Source organism: Schistocerca serialis, chromosome 2 (assembly GCF_023864345.2).
Source record: "Schistocerca serialis cubense isolate TAMUIC-IGC-003099 chromosome 2, iqSchSeri2.2, whole genome shotgun sequence".
Classification (NCBI taxonomy): domain Eukaryota; kingdom Metazoa; phylum Arthropoda; class Insecta; order Orthoptera; family Acrididae; genus Schistocerca; species Schistocerca serialis.
Genome location: NC_064639.1, coordinates 509,464,344 through 509,487,369, shown reverse-complemented (window position 1 = coordinate 509,487,369; position 23,026 = coordinate 509,464,344).

Sequence of the window (23,026 nt, the reverse complement as noted above, 5' to 3'; positions counted from 1 at the left end):
CTTTCAGGGACTACAATTCTAAGCTAAATTTTTTGTTGTACCTACAGCTGTGACATGTCTTTTTGTTGGAAGAGCATTACTTTTGGAAAATAGAGTGTATAACTACCACCCGTCAGGAGGTAGAGGTCTTATTGCATGCACATTTGCGGTATCATCCAGTGAAGAGCGGATTTCCCCAGATCTTTCGATTTCTCCCTCGGTTTAGCAGAAGACACGATATGATGCATTGCACTTCACAATTCTGTTCGCATTCGAGACTGAGTAAAATTTGTAGGTATGTTGCAGAGCGATGGTTCTATAGCTACAGAATGTTCAAATGGCTCTAAGCACTATGGGACTTAACATCTGAGGTCATCAGTCCCCTAGACTTAGAACTACCTAAACCTAACTAACCTAAGGACATCACACACATCCATGCCCGAGGCAGGATTCGAACCTGCGACCGAAGCAGCAGACCGGTTCCGGAATGAAGCGCCTAGAGCCGCTCGGTCACAGCGGCCGGCGCTACAGAATGTAGTCTGGTTGGAAACTATAGATCGAGTACAGAGATAGCTGTTCGAAATTTTATAGCGGGGTACTTCGTCAGTAATAGTCTAGTGGAGAAGACGAATGGCAGCATCCTCTAATTGATTGTGAACAGGGTGTCCTACCAAACTTTGCCGTGTCATACATTTCCGAAATGAAACAACATGCGAAAACTGCAACTGGCCATGGATTCACAATTGTCAGGGTCTCAAACAATGGGCACGAATACCGAATCCGTACAAGTAAACAAACGTCACTTTCTACACAGAGTTACCTTTTTAAAATGACACATGCATTTTTTTTTCTACCAAAGTGAAAACTAGGGGTAGAATTAGTGCCACAGACTTGGTTTCACTGTTGTAAACCTCATGTATTCTGAATTACGTAGACTTTACAGGATGACAAAGGTGGCAGAGTTTCTGCCCTAATGACACAATACTGTAATGCGGGTAGCCTACACTGTCCCGACGCCTGCCCCACTACGGCAGAAACCGTGTCCCCGTTGCCATCCTTTAAAGTCGACGTATTTTAGAATGTATCATGTTTAGAATAGTGAAAACAAGTCTGCCGTCAGTAATTATGACTCTAGTTTTGATTTCAGTAGAAAAAATACAAGTGCCATTTAAGAAAACGTAGCTGTGTGCTGAAAGTGATGCGTCTTTTCATTTATGGGTTGAGCATTCGACTGTGTGATCCCCTCCCATGGGTGCATCCATGGCCAATGGCGTTTTCCGCATTTTCTTTCATTTCGCAAATGATTGAGGTGTCAGAGTTAGGTGGGACCCCTGCTTATGATTATAAGCTTTAGCTGCAACTGACACTTTATGATGTTATATTTAGATGACGACGAGACCGTTTCGACATTTTTTACCATCCTCATGTAATCATATGCGTTCGTAGTTGTTTGCTTTAGGTCTGAGATGTTACAGCGTATAGTAAAGAGATTGTCACTCAATTTTTGTATCTGATCACGTTTATAACAGTACTTACATAAGCGCCACTGGAGACACCCGTAAAACATACAAGTGCGGTTATAAACGTGCCAATAGCATAAAAATAGTGTGATAATAGAAGAGACACTCTAGTAACACACGTCGTGTTATCTGAGACGTAAAGCAAACAACTACCAACATATTCCATCATTTGAAAATGACAAAAGTTGCCGAAACGAGATCGTCGTAATGTAAATATAACGACTTAATAAAGTGTCAGTTGCAGCAGATACTTAGAGAAATATATAAGGGGTGTCTCTCCTAAGAGTCGTCAGTCGCATTTTCTCTGGTGTTTCGGGAGATATCTGTAATGGCAAACAAATCGATGCTTTCCGTCAACGTTGGGCATCGTTTGAAAGACGTGATGAGCAAGATTTTTAGTAGTGCTGACTCCAGCTAAATGTTGGAAAAATAAAACTGTAAATATACGCCAAAACACCAGTGAAAATGCGCCTGATGACCAGTAGGAGTGAGATCTCCTATAAAATGTCGTTCTTCAACCTAAAACGCGTTACGTGCCCTTCGGAAAGAAATCTTTATTTTATGCTTGAAAAATTGTTCAGATCGTGGAAGCAATTTGTAACTTGTCGCCACATGGCTTACAAGGACCTACAGTGGAACTTACCAGTTACACTTGTTAGCAAGGTATTACAAGTACTTATCTATCATTTACTCCTTCCGTGGTGGCAAAGTATCAAAACCCAAGTTGTATAATACACATATTGCATTCATTTTTAAGTTTGTTCAGTTAGTCACGTATGGTAAAGTCCAACGGCAGTGGCCCACTTCGCAGTTCACCAGAAAAGGTTTCTGCGTCGAATGTATTCACTGTTTTCTCTGTCGCCAGAAACGTACAGAAAACCTTTTGTATACTGTATACTAACCATAAACAGTGGGCAGTAGGCAGAAACACACAACAGAGCTGCCAGCATGAGAATGTGTGCTGAACCGTGTGCGAAGTGTGCACCACTGCCGCCAAACGGCCCTCTGTCTCTCGTCTGACTCTCCCATTGACCTCACAAAGCGAGTAACGGCGATTCACTTGACAGGTTACATGGTGGAGGCAGCGAGCCGAAGACAAAGCTCTGCGAAAATCGTTCGAGAGGACGCATAATGTTCGACGTAAAGCGAATCGATTCAGCTCTCTGTGTCTGGACGCACGGCCGCCCTTGTGCAAGGGCCCTAAGAGACCACTAGATAATGCCACAGCGAAAAAGAGCCTGTTACAGAAGCCTGAACGAAGATTTGTTAAATGCATAGCCGTTTATGGTGACCTTTAAATAAAATATTTAAAATTTGCGTGTGGCTGTTTTCTGTTTCGACGTTATAATCCTAATCGTTGCTACATCATGAACATAGTCATTGACACAGAACACGTACCACCACGTCATAACAATTTTCAGTAACAGAATGTGACAGACATGAAGCATACGTCACTGTAGTTGATAACATGATGGCCTGCAGTCATAAAGTACGTGCACTCGGCCCTGCTGCAAAAATATTGAAACGACGCACTTTTCCGTCTGTCGTTGTGGCAATCGTACTCAATAATATGCGTCAGCTACAATCTGAGACAAAAAAGGGACACACCAAGAAGAACTTACACGAATGGGACGGAAATCGGTAGATGTGTTTCCATGTACAGGCAAATAAATGATTACAGTCTCAGTAAAACTGGACGATTTATTCAAGAGAAAGAGTCTCACAAATTGAGAGAGTCAATAAACGCGTTGGTCCACCTTTAGATTTATGCAAGTAGTTATTCGGCTTGAAATTGACTGGTGGAGCTTCAAGGAAGTGGCACGTCACCGCTATTCTGGGCGCCTCTAGACACGTCTTCGACTTGAAATCTCATTGACTGGAGTAGGATTGTCTTCAACGATGAAGCCCACTTCGAACAAAGTTCCGATGAACAGAGAAGACGTTTATGGAGGAGGACACCCCGGAGGAGGAGACAGAATTAACGTTCCTTCGATAGCTAGTTCATTAGAGACAGAGCACAAGCTCAGTTTATGGATGGATACAGGATATCAGCCGTGCCCTTTCAAAGCAACCATCCTGGCATTGGCCCAAAGCGATTTAAGGAAATCACCGAAAGCCAAATCAGTATGGTCAGACGCGGATTTGAACCCGAATGCGAGTCCAGTGTGTTAACCACTGCACCACCTTGATGGCCGCCCTGGACGCGGTGGGATACCAATTGGACTGTTGCCTGCCATACGGCCTGACAACAAGTCGTGGTGGTACGGTTTGCCATTCTTCTCATAGGTGGGCGCCTTTGGCTGTCATTCGCTGCACCCTTGTAACACAGCGGTATGTCGATAAAATTCTACCCTCCGATTTGTTGTCCTTCATAGGAAGCCATCCTGGGGTTACATTTCAGCAAGATAATGCCCGCTCACACGCATCGAGAGTTTCTACTACTTGTCGTCTTGCTTGCCATATCGTACCTCGGCCAAACGAAATAACTGGTTACATAAGGGCAAGACGAGGAACTAACGCCTTGTTGAAATAATCAATTTGTGAAGCTCTTTGTTTTGAATAAATCATCAAATTTTTCTCAAATTGTAATCATTTATTTTTCCATATATCACATCTACCGATTTCTGTCGTATTGGGATTTTCTACTTAGAGTGTGTAACTTAAATCAGTTTAAAACGTTGCAATCATATAAGGTGACAATATTGAGATTACAATGAGCAGTGAGGGTGAAAGGGGAGGGGGGGGTGAAAGATGGAAGGTAAGGCTGTAGGTGTGTTGGTGTTATGTTGACGAGTTATGCAATGGATTGATCTGACAAGTACCCTTTGGCTCCTGCAAGAAGCAATTTCCAGCCCACACTACTACAGAAGTCAGACAGACGCTCCTAACGTACCAAAAAGAAATGCCTGAAAACCTTACAGCAATAAATATCTTCTGGAGTCGTCCGCTGTAAGGAAAAGACACAAAAATGTTCTATTTTCTACGCAACTAGTGAGATACTTGGGTACTGGAGTATTGCTGGTTAGTGTAAGAAAAATGTAAAATGAACGGAAATGTTATTTATTGCAAAATCTAAGAAAATCGAGTGAATCTTTTATTTATAAACTGATACACAAATTTCCAGGTTCTTTTCGAAATAGGAGGTTACTTCTTATGGATAGAAATCCTGTTAATGAAATTTATATACAAAGTGTGGCAAAGTTCTTTTTAAGACTGTTATTTACTCTGCAGAATGGCTTAAAGCCGCACCTACTCAACTTGAATAATTATCTGAATGAATTTTTCTAAGTATGGTCGAGGCTGTGAGAAATGTAATGGAGTAACGTGAATGAAGTATGTAATTTCTAATGGGGGAAAGATGAAGCTCGCCTACGCTGTAGTGTACAATACCGTGAGCTGCAACGACTGCTGCCTGCGCCGTTTGCCGCTGAAAAATAACAAAACTATCTCTTTCTGTCTGGATTGACCTTCGGCAGTCGAACTCTCACTACACCTTGATGAAGTCAAGAACTTCTATCTGTCCCAAGTCTGACTACTGGCGTGGTACACCGGTCAGATAACCAGTCCAACGCGATGCCACTCAATGTTCACTCACAGGCGATAACTAATACTCTGTGTTCACACCGCACATTAAGTGTCGTGGCGAACACAGTGAACAAACGCTTAATCGCAAATGGCTCAATATAGAGTATCATTCTGGTTCGTTAGTGACAGAGGTGCTCTCTCAGTGCAGTACTGAGTAGAGACTTTGTTCCTCGCTCTCTGCGTACACACACGAACGCACTTGCTCTCGCTACGTGTTCCCGCTTCAAGAGCGTAAACAGAACGACCCCTCTCCACGCAAAAAGCGAAAGGGTATATCATCCGCTGTCTTTCCCTCACTCCTCCAGCTCATTGTGTCAGAAATAGTCCGCCAATCAGTGTTACTCTTACAAATGGGAGAATGGCGCTCCATTTAAGCCGACTAAACCGGAAATATATAGCATCTGTGTTAGGCGTTTACTGTCCATCTGTAAGAACTCAGAAACTGTGCACTAGGTCCGTCCAAAAATGCGTATGCTGGGGCTCTCCCAAACAACACACCAGGTTTTGCTTTTAAGGTGAACACGGAAGCAGTTATCCGTTTTCTCTGGCAAAAAACTGTTTTGGTCCCTGGGTGATCAGCCGGCCGGCGCAGCTGTGTGCTAACTCTACCTCCTACGGACTTCCCAGCGGGATGGTTGCCTCCGCCGAACAAAAACTCCTGTGGCTGTCGTGTCTTGAACGTTTGTGTACGCCAGCCTCGACTTTTTAATCTTGGTGCGCACTTGCGATTTATTTATTAGGTTTGCATATAGATTAGATGGAAATATGTAAAATTGACTCTACCCTATCGACTTTGGGCTCAAATGAAACGTCTTGATACACAGAATACGATGTAAGAAATGAAGGTAAGGAGATCACGCCACTTTACAAGGCATTTAGCTATATGATTAGGAGATTCTTCCACCAGAAACTAATCCCTAGTCTTAATCATTGCACTAGAATATTTAGGACTACCATGTTATATTCCACAATACCAAGAAATCATTATATTTTCTTGTTGATCCGCCTTCTCGCAGCTGCTGAATAATGTGTTCATGATGAGTGAAATGACACTAAACGTGAATACCTATCAATTAATAATAAGCTGCGTAATTCCGTCTGAAGTTCAGTCTAAGATTGCTTGTGGCTGTTACCTGAAATAAAGTGCAATTTGTTATTACAATTGGCATAAATGGTTGGCTGAACCTTTTGCCTCTGATAATAAAAATTCTACTCCTTACCAAGAATACTTAGTTGATGCTCTGTTAATAATATAATTTTTAGTACATAACACTTAATTCACCATTATCTAGGTCCCATATCCTTAATTTCCTACGTTTATCTGGTTTCATGACTAATAAATTATGATCAGAGTGCACATATGTTTCTGGAAATCTCCTGCAGAGTATATCTTTGGCTTACCGTTATATAATCTGAGTTACCTGTTTGGTTCCATTTGGTACACTAGAAGATTGTGGACACTCTTGTCTGGATGGTGGACAGCGGTTCGTGGCATCATTAACTCATCAGTATTTGATCAAATTATACTTGTTTTATAACGCTGAAGTCATCTTCGAAGGCTCACTCCTGTGCCACAGAATACTCAAAGCGTTGAACTTGAGCATAGAGACATGCTATAAAACGATTCAGGACATCCATTACTTCACTTTGAATTTCTTCTGGAGTTACCACAACAGAGGATGGCATTTGATGTCATTGTGATTGTTCAGTGTTTCCTTATAGACAGCTTGCCCTAGCTTTACCCACAAATAAATATACCTATGCTCAGCGAAACATCGATCCTGCAGAGACGGGGTGGCTCGCTTGCCTCTGCAGTGCAGATAGTCGTACAGTAGCTCTAACCACATCGAAATGGTACTTGCTGAGAGGGCAGATGAGGCATTGCTCCTGGAGAGGAGCAGCATGCTTTTCGGTAGTTGCAGAGTCTGGATGATTGCTGTGGCCAACATGATCTTGCTATGCACCAAACTAGGTTCATGCTGACAGGTGTGATAGTACCCAGTTACTCAATAATCAGTTTAATAAGTCATGGTTGTAATTCTGAGACATATTGTGCACAGGAAGATGCTATAAGTATTAGCAGAAGGCAACATGTGGGTAGATCACTTATAGTTCGGGATAAATGAAAGCCTGTGCGCAACAACACTGATCGTACGATTTATTTTCGAAGATGGTTTTGCCAAAAATATAAACACACTTTTGTAACATTTGTAAGTGCAGGAAACTGTTTTGACAATGTCACTGCATTCTTTGAAATATTTACGTTGGATTAAATACAGATTGTGAGAGGTGATATACACTGAGGCACCAAAGAAACTGGTATAGGCATACATATTCAAATACAGAGATATGTGTACAGGCAGAATACGGCGCTGCAGTAGGCAACGCCTGTACAAGACGACAAGTCTCTGGCACAGTTGTTAGATCGATTACTGCTGCTACAGTGGCAGGTTATCAAAATGTAAGTGAATTTGAACGTGGTGCTATAGTCGGCGCACCAGCATGGGACACAGCATCTCCAAGATAGCGATGAAGAGGGGATTTTCCCGCACGATCATTTCACGAGTGTACCGTGAATATCAGAAACCCAGTAAAACATCAAATCTCCAACATCGTTGCGCCCGGAAAAAGATCCTGCAAGAACGGGACTAGCGACGACTGAAGGGTATCGTTCAACGCGACAGACGTGCAACCCTTCCGCAAATTGCTGCAGGTTTCAGTGCTGGGCCATCATCAAGGGTCAGCGTGCGAACTATTCAACGAAACATCATCGATATGGCCCACTCTTATACCCTTGATGACTGCACGACACAAAGCTTTACGCCTCGCCTGGGACCGTCGACACTGACACTTGGCTGTTGATGACTGGAAACATGTTGCCTGGTCGGACGAGTCTCATTTTAAAGTGTACAGCCATGGACACAACCTCATGAATTCATGGGCCTTGCATGTCAGTAGGGGATTGTTCTAGCTGGTGGAGGCTCTGTAATTGTGTGGGGCGTGTGCAGTTGGAGTGATATGGGACCCCTGATACGTGTAGTTACGATTCTGACTGGTGACACGTACGTAAGCTTCCTGTTTGACCACCTGCATCCATCCATGTCCGTTGTGCATTCCGACTGTCTTGGGAAATTCCAGCTCCAGGAACACTCTTCTGAGTTTAAACGCTTCCGCTGGCCACCAAAAGCCTCGGTCATAAACATTATTGAGCATTCTGGGATGCCTTGCAAAATGCTCCACCCCCTCGTACTCTTACGGATTCATGGACAGCCCTGCAGAATTCGTGGTGTCAATTCCCTCCAGCACTGCTTCAGACGTTAGTCGGGTCCATGCCACTTCGTGTTGCGGCTCTTCTGCGTGCTCTCGGGGGCCCTACACGCTATTGGGCCAGTATGCCAGTTTCTTTGGCTCTTCAGTGTGTAACATGTACAGTAGCAGACTGCAGTTACAAGACGAAGTAAGGCATTCATTGAAGCAGTAATTGAGAAGAGTGAGACAACAGTGCAGCCTGTCCCCATATTATTCATTCCGTACGTAAATCAAACGAAGGGCAGTGGAGGATAGCTTCACTAAATTAGGCGATGCTGGCGGGCATTAAATTTGGATATGAGACAACTGTTTTTTTCCGAACTGTCTTCAATTTAAGTAAAATGGAATGAGTTAAATCAAATCAGAAAAAATTAAGCTCCACCAGATAATGAAATGTGAATTAGTACCAGTGATTGCGAGTACTTAACTACCTAGATTACGATTTCCTACATTAAACTGCACGCATAGCTAAATAAGTATCCACTGCGAAAGTGGGGTGCACTCCGCAGAGAACAAGGGACGCGCTGTAGGGCCCTAAAACTGCATGGAATCATCACCCAGATCCTGTTCTCCTAATCATCTCTCGCGGCTCGTGTGACGGGAAATGCCGGGCAGGTATAATGCCTGGTCGGGCTCTGTGTTGTGGAACTAGTCAGAAAGAAGACCTTCCCGGCACCGCGCGGTAAGATGCAGATGAGATCTCCAGGTTGTGCTCGACAGAAGAACCTGTTTCTAACGATCTCTGTGGTCAGGGTATGCGCGCTACTTTACAGCAGAGTACCGGCAGACATTCCGTTGTAGAGAGAAACAGCTGGCAGTCACATTTCGCCAATAACATGGGCTGTTTAGGTACCACCTTTGAAAGTAAACGGAAACAGAATGTTTGGAGCTTCTTTACTGATAGTGGGATGCCAACATCTCGCCCAGGTGCCGCCAAATTGAATGTTTAAGGAACTATAAAAATGGCTACCCCTGATTCACATAAATAATTTTGAATTTTAAATAAGCAGTACGTCTAAGCTTATCGAGGTCCCGCCGTATTTGCCAGTGCGCGGGAGTATGCAGAGAGAGCAGAGAGAGGATAAATTTGACACATCTTGTAGCACCGGGACTAAAAAGGTTTTCGATTGGTTAACCGCCTGAAATTCGAGTAAGGTAGATATTTCTCAAGCAGATATCTTGATGGGCAGGCCTCTTCTCTGACAGGCTTCAATTCTAGATGATTTCTCCACATTCAGCTAAGAGGCTGACTTGAACTGGTTAGGTGCAGACAGAAAGAGTTCTTGGGTCTGAGTCAACGAATGATTTTGCAGAAATTTCAGCCACCACTTCCAGACTATGAGTATGGTGAGAGTCAGCAGTATCAGTGAAGCAAATTGTGGGGAAAGGAAATCATTCATTATGATGTTCAGTAATTTCAATCTTCATGTCAGAGACTTGTTTCCAGTTGAAAGTCCGACATGCTTTCAACTCCAGCAATAGATGCACATGCATAACCTTCTGTGGTATTTTTATCTCCATGCACTAACATTTGGCAATCATCACTCCCAAGATTATAAATGTTTTCACCCTGTGTTCACTGAAATCACATTCTAGATCTCCTATCCAAGTTTGCAAGCCATTAGTTAACTCATTTTAATGATTATTCAACTTGTTTATTGTGAATTTGATTGTGTCTGTATAATAAACTGAGTTCGCTGAGATCATTGTTTAATTTCATGTGCAGATGAATTCCTTTATCATTGATTTTATGTGTGATGAGTCAGATACTAAAGGGCGAAATTGATATATTTAATTAAATACTCCAATTAATGTACTGTACCCACTTGACAAACAAGGGCTAAACATACACAGTAGGTTGCTAATACAAGTATAGTAGATGACTCAAACGAGCTTACTATTGCTGGTCACTATGCATGTGTTTCCACAACACTTGTTAGAGGTCTAAACCTCCATCAGGTGGATTCATGCGTATTAATATGGAATTTACGTAGCACATTATGACTCTGGAGTAACTAGTGGCAACGTCTGGTAGAGAGAGAGAGAAAGGAAACACTGTTTGATTACATGTTAGTAGCTTTATGGAAATCCTCGATTCAAAGGATGAACTAAAATATAAATGCAAAAGTAAAACAAAAATAGGAATGGCTGCAGTGGTCACAGGCTCCTTTACCTGTTGTGTTACACCACACTTCGTAATATGTGAAGAAAGCAAAGGTGCTTTCTACAATCTAATAAGTGCTAAGAACACTTATTTGGAGCAAGCTTCAAAGTCTTGTGGGGATCTTTGGTTCCATAGATGAACACAAAAGTAAGTATATCTTCAGTGGATATGGTTCCGTTTCTTTCAAGTTAACATGACCTAATAATTTGTAGACATTGAAGTAATCAGAATGACATATTAGAAACTTCAAGCGTAATACTCAAGTTGATAAAAGTGGCAAATTTTTTATTAAACAATAGTTATTTCTTATACGTATGTTAATTTGGTTGTGTGCAAAGTGTATGTGTGTTTTTGTGTGTGTATGCATATGTATCTATGTATGTATGTTTAGGAAGGTGAGACTAAGAGAAAGAGTGTGAAATTAATGAGACGAGGAGACCATAGTTTTGGTCAAGGTAGAGACGTGACTTGTCTAAGGGTAAAACTCTTGGGTCTTGTGTGTTAGGTCAGTGTGGTGTGCGTACTGTAAGACCTTCAGTACACACACCATCAGATTATTTGACTTGTCACTCTAACGAAGTAGGCGAGTGTCAGCAATATGTCTCGTGGTCTTATCGTGGCGTGTTTATCTTCTGCCGTTAGGTCAGACGATAGAAATGCCACTTGCACGCTTAAAGTAGCAGATTGATGGTGACCAACTTTAAACAGGCCCTGATTAATTTTCACACACATTTATTAAAATAATAACAATCATAAACCTTACTTAACTTGATTCTGGATGCTATTTACAATTGACTATCTGAAGTTCCTTTGGTCTTGGTACGTTGATCTTATTCTCACATATCTCTGATACTTGACAAAGTGTCTATACATTTCTCTTCATGGCTATGTAGAGGAATATGATAATCTTATTAGGTGCAGACTGAAACTTGACTATAGACTGGTACAGACAAATGCAGACTAATGCAGATTGACTAATCGGAGGTCTGTAAACTCGTTATAATACCTCAGGTATCACTGTGCGAGTGTGATCCACGAGGAGAAAAGGTTCTACGTCAGCAGCAATCTCATTGGCTGCGTTAAATATTAATACGCGGATTGGCGGAAGCAGAATTTGGTCCGTCTCTAAGACAGCGCCATCTCGTAGTGCGGAGACAGACGAACGCTGCGCCTGCGCTGTTGTGCTTAGCGGGGCGCCCTCTAGTGGGAAAGTTATGTATGCACTGACTATGCGGAACTATGTACACAACAGTCAGTCAATTCTTCATTTAGATTCTATTGTCAAAACATGCAGATTACAAATTCTTGTAAATACAAAGGAGGGGATTGAGGCCATTTTTATGTTCTGTATGTTGGTGGGTAAATTTAATACTGCAGGCTGCTCTAAAAGAGATGATACTGTTGTAAATGTAATTTTTGTCACTTAGGACTCAGGTTGACTTCTTTGTAGATTTGTAACACTCCAAGTAGTCTAGATTTTCGCCTGTAGGTTTCATATGTAGAAAACAGATGCCTGTGTTGTTAACATGGTGTTTAGTTTCAAGCAGTTTGGTGGCTACTGATGGTGTGTAGTATTTTTTTCTTAGTGCAGCCATGTGTTCCTTTATCTAACGTCAAATGGTCATCCTGTCTGATCCACAAAGAAACAGTAACAGTCCAAATATTCAATTCTGAATACATCGGTATGGGATAAGAGTTATTTGTGTTGCTGCTATGAGTTAGTTTTTGTCTGTATTGTCTTGAGTGACTACAGGTATGCTTATGCCTTTACATGTATATATGTTGGCAATCTGATATAAAATATTTACCAGGATGGAGATTGTGTAGATACCTTATTCTCTGTGTAATTTTTTGTGCTGTGACAGTTTTACTGCTACTGAGAATTTGTGTGTCTACTGTGGACCTGCTATAGCTATTTTCCATGGGTCTTTGTTCTATTATTGCTCTTTCTTGTTTCTATTTAACTTCAGAGCGTGGCAGTGGGACTGCTCAGTGTTAACCATCCGATCAAATTACGTTATGTATTCGAGCAACTCAACCAAAGTAGCACATGAAATCTGAACATTTGTGTACCAGATGTAATAGAAACAGAGGACAGAAGAAGGTATTCTGTAAGCACTTGAGGCTATTTTTCTGCGTTAGGTTAACACTAGTCGAGAACGTCTCTATTTACAAGAAACTTCTAGCATTGTCACATTTGATACAGTAGTCGACCATCTTGGCCGATACATCTGCGTATTATTTATTATTCTAACGGTCAGGTCTAGAAATATTATGCTGTCATCCACTTGGTCTTCAACTGTGAGCTTTGGACTTCCATGGATGCTGCTGAACAGTTGGTTTAACTCATTGATATCATCTTGTGCGCCGTTGATTAAAATGACAATATCATGTACATACCAATAGTAGTAAATAATGATTTTAATGGTGCAGTTGTCGGAATTCAGAACCGAAGTCGTTTATAAATATTTTAGCTAGCAATTCAGTCAGATTTGATATCATTGTCAGGCTATTCTATATTCTTCAGTGTTGAACTTGAAATAATTGTGTGATAATGTGAATTAAAGCTGGGTATTTGTTCAGTAATGTGTGTGGAATGTTTGTTTTGTGTTTATGAAGGTTGACACTGACTATCGGGAGAGTAAGAGCTATTGATATGGAGAAATGAAGGACATGTTTGACAATTAAGATACCTGTGGCTCCATGTGTAATTTTTTGTTCATAGCGTATTGTGCAACTCCATTATGTATCTAAGTGTTCTCGTATTATTACTGAATGTGTATATTTTTTTAAGCAGAGATTTTGTTGAGTTTGAATGTTGGACTGTTCCTACAGTCCGCTATAGCTGTGGTAAGGAGAGTCTGTTTCTGTCTATTTTTGGTTTTAACATGATAGAGGGTGATTGGCAAATCATTGCTACAATGGTTCTTGCTCTTCGAATGTTGAGTAGGAAGCTCATGTTATTTGTAATGTATTTAAACACCTTTTGGGTTCTGGCTGTTGGGTCCTTAGATGTTTCTGTAATATTTTCGGCTTCGAATAGTGACTGATACTTCAATAATAGTCAGAGTAAAGCCTAACCAAAAATATTCGTATTTAAAGTAGTTGATGAGTTTTGCTATTTGGGTAGTGAAGTAGATGCTCATGGTTGTAGTAAAGAACATATAAATATAGACAAAGCTAGAAAGGAGGTTTCTGAAAAAGACAAATACGCTAACATCAGTTAGTCAAGTGTTGTAAAGTCTTCTCTGAATATATTTGAATAGAATGTTCTCTTGTACGGAAGTGAAACGTACCGAGTAAGTAATGAAAGTACTGAATCAAATTGGAGAGAAAGAATTTTATGGTACTACAGGGAAAAAGAAGGGATAGTATACATACTGGGGCCTTTAGTTAATTTGATTCTACAGGCTGCTCTAAAATTCCCCTTACAAACTTCTATGACTTGTAGAGAGGAGTGAGTAGACAATATTTTGAATTGGTGTCCGGAAACGCACCGTTTCCGTGCTACAGCCTTCTGATAACAGCTTTTGTAGGTGGGTGTGCTACAAGGTAGTCATAGTCAGGGGTAGTGCTTACGCCGGATCGTCTGATGTCATTTGACGTCTGTCCTAACCCTCTAAACTGGTTCGAGCCTCTTTCAAATGGTTCAAATGGCTCTGAGCACTATGGGGCTTAACTTCTGAGGTCATCAGTCCACTAGAACTTAGAACTGCTTAAACCTAACCAATCTAAGGACATCACACACATCCATGCCCGAGGCAGGATTCGAACCTGCGACGGTAGCGGTCGAGCGGTTCCAGACATCAGCACATTCCTTCTATTCCATTCGGACACAGATGTATAGCCCCAGATGGTCCAATCGCATGGCCTCCACGATCACCGGGTTTGACGCCATTGGATTTTTTCCTCTGAGATCGAATGAAAAATTTTGTGTATGAGACTCTTTTAGAGACAGAAGGAGGTCTTGCGGCACGAGTTGTGGTCGCTGCAGGATAGGTTGCAGAGATACCAAGTGTGATAGAACGTGCGTACTGCAGTATCACTCGTAAGTACAATCTGTACACCGAACTTGGTGGTCGCCACATCGAACTTTACTTGTAGTGGGTCAGAATGTTAACTCCCCATAGAAAAGAACAAGGATGGTTTAAGTTTAACTGTGAACAACAGTGTTTGTTAAAACTGGTTAAATTTCCTATTTGTTTCTTTGGTTACTAATAGTGGAATTGTACAACAAGTGATGTATTTGGTCACGCCCAATGAATTAGCTGTAGAAGTGGTCGCGTTACCTGGATGTTTTCAAATGGCCGTAGCACGGAAACGGTACGTTCCCGGACATGGGTTCCAGTTCAAAATATTATCTACCCAGTCCCCTTTATTAGTCCTATAAGTTTGTATGGACAATTTTAGAACACCCTTTAGAGGCAAGTGTAGATGGTTAAAATTTTAGAGGTAAGTCAAGTATAAATTCCAGCAGGTGCATATGAATAAGTTTGCAGTAGTAATACAGAGATGAATAGACATGAACAGGATTGACAAATTACATCAAACCAGTATTCGGACTGAAAACCACAACAACAGCAACGTGTGTTGTCAGTTTTCACTTGCGGTAATGACCCACAGACTTATAATGAGAAAATCATTCAAAGTTGATAGGTACTAAGCGAGCAACAAAAAATAAGTTGTTGGGACTTAATAGAAGAAAACTAACAGATGCACCAGCAAGCAGATTGGGATGTCAGACATAGGTACGACTGTAACGAAATTCGCATTGAAGGTACTATCATATGAACTGTGGATAGTCGGACCACGGAAATAATTTGCTGAATTTCTAAAGATAAGAAGGGACCGAGAAAGCAGCCTAATGCGAGGTGGGAATCTGACATTAGAAAATGCACGAGAAAAAGTTTTTACTTATAGTTGAAGACAGTGTTGCCTAGAAAAGTCTGGAGGAGAATTTCATCTACTAGTGGTGGTAAGACGGCTAATGATGAAGCTGATATGATACGGTCATGTTTGATATTGCATGTTGAACTTATATTAGCTGCCTAATCTGAAGTAAATTCAATGACTGGAAAGCTAAAAACGCTACGGTGTTGCCTACCTGATTATGAGTCGGTTACTTATATTGTGAATCATTTGTACAACCCATCCCGTTGCTGGTGTATGAGTCATTTAGCAAACTTTGTAACTTAATACTGACCTTTCACAGATGACTATACTTTGATTTCAGAAGCAAGTATATAATTGCTTTTACCATAACAGCTAGAAGTTCTCTTACAAAAACTGTTCCATAGTACAGAAATAACTGCCATAGCCAACTGGCTTGCACATTTAGCTTTGCCAGTTGTCGAGCACTTTACATCGTTTGATAACTGTTGTTTCTAGCAACATTATACACATTTTTATGAGTTACTGCTTGAATGAATGCTAATAATGATCATACTATTCTTATATTGGAATGATTTCCACCAATACTGCTGAACTGCAGCAGATTATGAACAAATATTTTCATGACCGCACAAATTAATTCTGAAGTGGAAATTTACTTTACATGATTCTGTGAAAGACATATTCTGATTACTTACATCCCAAATAATAGAAGCACATATAAGTCTGTACCATCCGTAGTACTCGTTGAAGGTTAAGTTATTGATGACATATGTACCTTATGTTAACTCAATTCAATAGCAATGTAAATGTGAGTAAAATGATCTGATTTAGGTTTCTGACCCCTCTCAGATATCATCTTCTCTTCCACCAGGTTTTGGAAAAAGAACCAGCTCCTCGTAGAACAGATTTTTTTAAGATCTGTACTTGCCATACAATATCAATGAATTCTTTGGTCACAAAGGACTAAACGGTTACGCTGTCTTCTCTGGGGTTCTTCGAAAATTCATTCTGATCATAGATCGTGAGTTATTGAAGAATATTATCGTAAATCGCCAGGAATAAGAAAGCGTCATAGAGAAGATGGAGGAAATAAAAACGGGGCAACGTAAGATCATTTCTTCGGTGAAGTCGAGTTCTGCGGATTCAAGAGTGCGAAAAATACTCGTGACAGTGTAAGGAAACTTCTCGCTGCATAAAAAGAACGTCTCGGCTGGCTCCTAGCACTCCACTCGTGTCAGCTCTGTTTCTTATTTGTTGCTGAAACTTCCGGTGGCTGTGCACTGAGATGTAGGTAATGAATAATGGAAAGGCCGCTCCCGGTTCATGGAAGGAATGAATAATGGATGAATCCGTTGTTTGGACCCGTGCTACGTGCCAGAAATAAAACACCAGCCACTATTTTAAATTAATTTCTCAACGAAATTAATATTGTTTCTGATAGGGAACCACAGTATGACAGCACCTTAAAGCAGTTCATTGTTCGTTAATCACTTTCGAAATGAATGAATTCCACGTGTTCCTTATATCCTTATATACTCCAATCCACTTTTCCGGATGTCGTACGTAACTTCACTTTTACTTATTATTTATTTATTGTTGTCCACTTTCTTGATGACAACAATGGACCGATAATATAACCACATTTATGATATCATTTGCAATCGGTTGCTTTTTCTCTTTCTTATTTTCAATTCTGAATATGGAACTAAGTTTACACCATCACACCGTGTTTCTTCATTCTTATTCCTTTTATTACTAACGTTCTACCAGTTGAATAGCTACCTATACGCAACTTTACATGTTGTTTTCGTGTGACATATTTTCTACTCTCCGTCTGATGTTTCTTTACTGTGACAGAAAACGGCCGTCCGTTTTCGTTATTTCATACTGTTTTGACTAATTTTATAGTTCTCTTAATTATATACTGACACTACTAACGTTACAACAGCATTTACTACTCCTACAGTGCCAACCAATACGAGTATTACAAGATATAAAAAGGCCCTATTACTACTACCGTATCTTACTACGTTAATTTTTCTGCAGCGGTTACTACTACTGAAACTTAGGTTACTAATACATGCGCTAATATTTCCACCACGATTACTTATGGTAATGTTAAGAGTTCCTAACATTCAGAGAACAGTCAAATAACGTATTGTATTCCGCTGCTTCACTCTTTCTCGTCCCTGTAGTCTGAGACACACACACACACACACACACACACACACACACACACACACACACGCACGCACGCACACACACGGCGCGCGCGCCCTCACACATACACACGCGCGCGCGATTTCATACACACACACACACACACACACACACACACACACACACACACACACACACACACACACGCACACACAGCATTCACAAGTATTGGAATGGATCTAGTTTCTCTGCAGGTTCTGTACCAGGACGACCATGCTGTCGGGGCCAGCAATATCTTACTGCCCCTAGACAACATGCAAATAATCAGAGTGCACAACCTATCTTCCACAGATTTCTCTCGTTGATCGTAGGTACTTCTGTGCCCAATTCCTTTCACTCTTCTGTTATTGAACGAAGAGACTGTGGAGGTACTGCCTTTGTTTTCATTCCCGGTGGTCATATACAGGCCAGGATATAGCTAGGAATTTGTCAAAGGATGGGGGAGTGTGTTAAAGAGGCCTTAAAAAGGTTCATGTTTTCCGTTTATTTTGAAAATATATTTCTTTATTTTTTACTTTTATGTATATAATTTTTCTTTCAGGAGGCCTTTATACAAATGGCACCTGGACGATAAAATTAAGCAAGGAAAGGTTTCCGAAAGAAGTATACTTTTTATTCTCAACAGCAGAATTTTGATTCTTTTGGCAGCCGATGAAGTTATCGTATTACTGAATAAAGAAATATTTAATACCCAAATGTACACTTAAATATTTCTTTATTTGGCAATAAGGTAACTTCACTCTATTGCCATATAAATTAAAATTGTAATATAATCGGTGGCAGCCGGTGATCATGTGCTAATGTGTTACAACACACTGTAAACATTATACTAAAATTATGCCATTTCTCTTCGAATGTGATCTGGTATGCAAATAAAAAAGACGAAATCATGTTCTGTAGCGCTGTCTCCGTGATAACTAGAAACCAGTGTCGACTTCTCAAATAAAAGTCAGCTGCACTGCGGTCAACTCGGAAAAGAAAAGCAGCTGTCTGTTTAGGACTGTGCGTGCTCTGATGTGACGTTACCCCGCTGGCACTGAGGGTGCTACGTTGCTCAAAGCGCAAGGTCGGTCCTCTTCTTTGAAAATACGTGTGAGATAGTGTGCAAGAAACATGGCGAAAACTGTAGACGATCTAAAGAGTCCCTTTTCCAGTACATCTTTAAAGGAGAAAGCGAGAGTTAAAGAGTTAGGTGGATCTACTACAAATTTAAATGTAACAAGGGGAGGGCCTGGGATGAGTCCCATCTATTTGGCAGAAACTGTGTGACTAGAAGCAGTTAGATGCCTCTTCCAAGTTCGTGGTATATTTCACCAGGATTGGTTTAAGAAAACATAAAACGCTGTCTAAAGATTTTCGTGTAGGTTATGGGATTTCATTTAGCATAATTTCGTGTCCTGGAGCTGTGACGCAGTGGTCGAGTGTATAGACTGGCAATGCATCGGCTCGGGTTCAAATCCTGCTGCTACGATACTTCCTTTTCATTTTATTTTATTCCTCATAATGTTAAACTATTCATTTGAATATATTTAAACAGTTCAATAAAATTAATGTATTCAGTCAAGTTACGATTACTCCGCTTGGAAGCCAAAAGCCCATAGGTGGTGCTAAAATATAGAATATGTGATGAAATTCAGTGTGAAAGTGTACGAATACGAAAAGAGTTGGATCTGTAGGTATGATATTCTCAATGCTCACTTTTTCTGTCAATGTTTTTTATTCAGGATCACTTATGTGTGGGGTACAGGGGGAATGGAGTATCTAGGACATATTAATGCATTACTGGGAACACATAGCTGAAATCATAAACGTGTAAACAATATACTTCATCTTACTTGGGGACCGTGCATAACCATCGTCACCTATTTCGTCCAGATTTATGGTATACTAGCTGTCACCCGCTGCTTCGCCCGTACGCCAATATTTTGTTATGATGAGTGAAGGTGAGTAACAAAGGCAGTAATTATACGATACCAGTGTGTATATTTTGGTGTAGAGACGTGTGTATGAAAAATGTATGCAGCGCCGGTATACAGGTACATAATCGATGTGTTTCTAATATTTTGCTGTATGTCGAATGTGAAGGGATACATTGTATTTACTAATTATATTTTTAAAAAATGCCTCGATTCGTTGCATTCGAGAAGAAGTAGAATTTTTAGGGATTTCTCTGGCTCACCTAGTACTGGGGGTGTGATTTTTGCACCAGAGCAGCACAAACCAACCGTTTCTCCCTTCCATTTTCATGCGTTACGGTGCCTACATTTTTGATCAATCGCCTATGATGTCTACCTTATGATTAACATGGTCTGTTAATAGATTGAAATCAAATGAAACCTCCCGAAAAGCTTTCCATGTTCCACATGTAAAGATACGACTGTCTTTAAATGATGCCGTCGTTATGAGTCTTCAAGAGTTCTGGAAGCTGTAAGAGACGAGTGACAGGCAGCGTCTAAAAGCGATATAGTCTCGTGACTGTTCTAATGTCTCTGCTGCTCTTAAGGCCTCCTGATGCTGTACGTCCAAGTTCCGGTCGACATGAGATTGCTCTGATGTTTGTTGGGTTCGAGTAACTTTCGCAGGATTAGTTCTCTTAGAACTAAGGGCTAACTCAGACTTCAGTTTGCGAAAATTACAGTAATAATCCTAAATGTGATTCTTGGGCTTATCATCGGATATTATCGTTGTATCTCCACTAAAAAATGGCTCAAATGGCTCTAAGCACTATGGGACTTAACATCTGAGGTCATCAGCCCCTAGACGTAGAACTACTAAAAGCTAACTAAGCTAAGGACATCACACAAACCCATGCCCGAGGCAGGATTCGAACCTGCGACTGCAGCAGCCGTGTGGTTCCGGACTGAAGCGCCTAGATCCGCTCGACCTCTCTACTAAAACTACGCAGCTATGTCAGGTGGTGTAGGAGCTCGGTATCATAAAGTAGACGCACAATGACATTGGATTTGCACTGTCACGGAATAATCTGTATAGACTAAGAGTCGCGACCGTCTCACCAGCGTCGTCTGCATGCCGCTCCGTGTACCGTATTTAACAATGTTGATAATACTCTAAAAGATGCAGCTTTCTAAAGTAGCCTGTGGTCCTCCTCAACGTTCAAGCCAGTTCCTTAACAAATACCATCGGAGCCGGTACAGCGGTAGAGCCGTGAGGACGTAAGAGTGTGAGCTACTTTCGCAGTTATTAATAGCGGTTTTAGTGTGTAAGTATGAAGGAAAGAATCTGAGAATTGAATAAGTCGCACCTGTCATGACGACGTAGTAAAACACAGTCTGTTTACTTCTGTAAAATTTCAGCGCAGTGTCAAAATTTTGCACGAGCTGCCACTAAGTACAATGTATTAGCTCTTTGCTAACAAAGCACAAGCTCAGTATCCTGACGCAGTGTGGAAAAATGAAAGTAAATGTGCGTATGGTTTCATAGGCCGGTATACCCCGATTGGGATGTTCGGAAGCTTGGTACAAGTCTTTTGCTTTGACGCCACTTCGGTGACTTGCACGTCGTTGATGATAAAATGATTAGGACTACACACACATCCAATCGCGGGCAGAAAAAAAAACCGACCAAGATAGAAACTAAAGCTGGGGACTCACGTTCCTAAAACAGCAACGCTAACCGCATAACGACGAGTTGTTCACGCAAATTTAAAAGAAGCAAAGAAGTTGGAAGAGACGAATGACGCTCAGCGCCGAAAATATGACGGGTTTGTGACAGTTATTAGTATGGAAGTATCGATCAAACACGCAGAGGGTTGTATAAATGTAGTTATAATTACGTTGAATAGTATTATGCAGAACGTAGAAACAATAAAAGCAAAAGTCAGAGAGCAAATAGCTTTTTCAGAGACTACTTACTATTCGATATTTCGCGTCATGTTCTTCAAATCAGTAAATATGCTTACTTATGAAGGCGTGACAGAAAGAGCTACTTTCGCGTTTATTTCATTATAGTGGGTGTAGAACTCGGCCAGAAATGGAAGTAACAGAAGTCGGATCCCCCAGTTTGTCAAGCGTGATTTTTTTTTAAGAAAAGAAGAAGACAGCATTTTTCATGTACAGTGCCGTCCGGAAATTTATTTACAATCACAAATTTCCCATTACCTTCCGTTTTCAAGCCTTTAATGAAAATATTGGTAAATACAGTACAGTGAACACTACTCCGGTTTACTTGTAATGCAAGTAATGTTTAAACTGAAAATAAAAAGAATCCTTTCGCCAGCTGCTTTCGACCACACGACGATTGGATTTCCGCTGCGCCAACAGCTGCTTGGTTTAATTATACTAACATAATCTTAATTTCTTTTTAATGTTTGACTATCTGGAGCTCCCACCTGAGTCACTTTAATTTCTGTCCAAGCTCTGGATATACCATAAAACTTGACGACATCGGCGTTGACGTTAGGCGCGATCCCCTTGTTAGTGCATTAGGTAAAGCTAATATCGCAGCAGTATTAAATCGCACCTGTCGTGACGACATGGTGAAACACAGTCTGTTTACTTTTGTAAAATTGCACCGCAGTGTCAAAACTTTGCACGAGCTGCCACTAAGTACAATGTATTACCTCTTTGCTAACGAAACACAAGCTCTGTCTACTGATGCAATGTTCGCGATCGCGGAGCGGGAGAATCTTCATGTTGGGTTGAATAACTTATAAAGTTAAACAAATTCTAATTTCTTTTGACAGTAGGTATCTTTCTCCTACTACAATCTTGCATTTTAATTTACGACTTATACCACGTCATAGTTTCTTCATCATATCAAGGCATCCCAAGTTCTTCAATTCAGTCTCAAATTTTATTAAAATTTCAGAGCATCAAAATTCTTCACTTTCATTAAGTGATCAAGAACTTCAATTACTACAGTATCAGAAGAGTAGAAATAGATTTTGAACGAAGGAGGAGAAGGGTATAGGGCGCAATCTGTTCGGACGAATTCAAGCACTCCGCTCAAAAATCTTTAGAAAGAACGAACTATGGAGAGTGCTGTCTCACACAACCTCATCGTTTCATATCGAAACTAGTTCTCGTAATTGAGTACCGCCCAGGTGACCAGATTGGGCAATATTTTTCCAATGATAGAATTACGAGCAAACGTTTTAAAGAACCGGAACTATCGCCGTTTAGACGGTATTTCTGCTGATCAACACGATTTTGGGTGCCACAGACAAATCCAAGTGTATTTTTGTGCAATTATTTTAATTTATGTTATTTGTAAGGATGTTTACCGCTTTCTGCCTTGCAAAATAATGAAATATTGCACTCCCAAATTTCTATCAATTTCCAAACAACGACTCCAATGCTACCATTAAACTGCTATAGACAGATATTTAGGCTTTTAT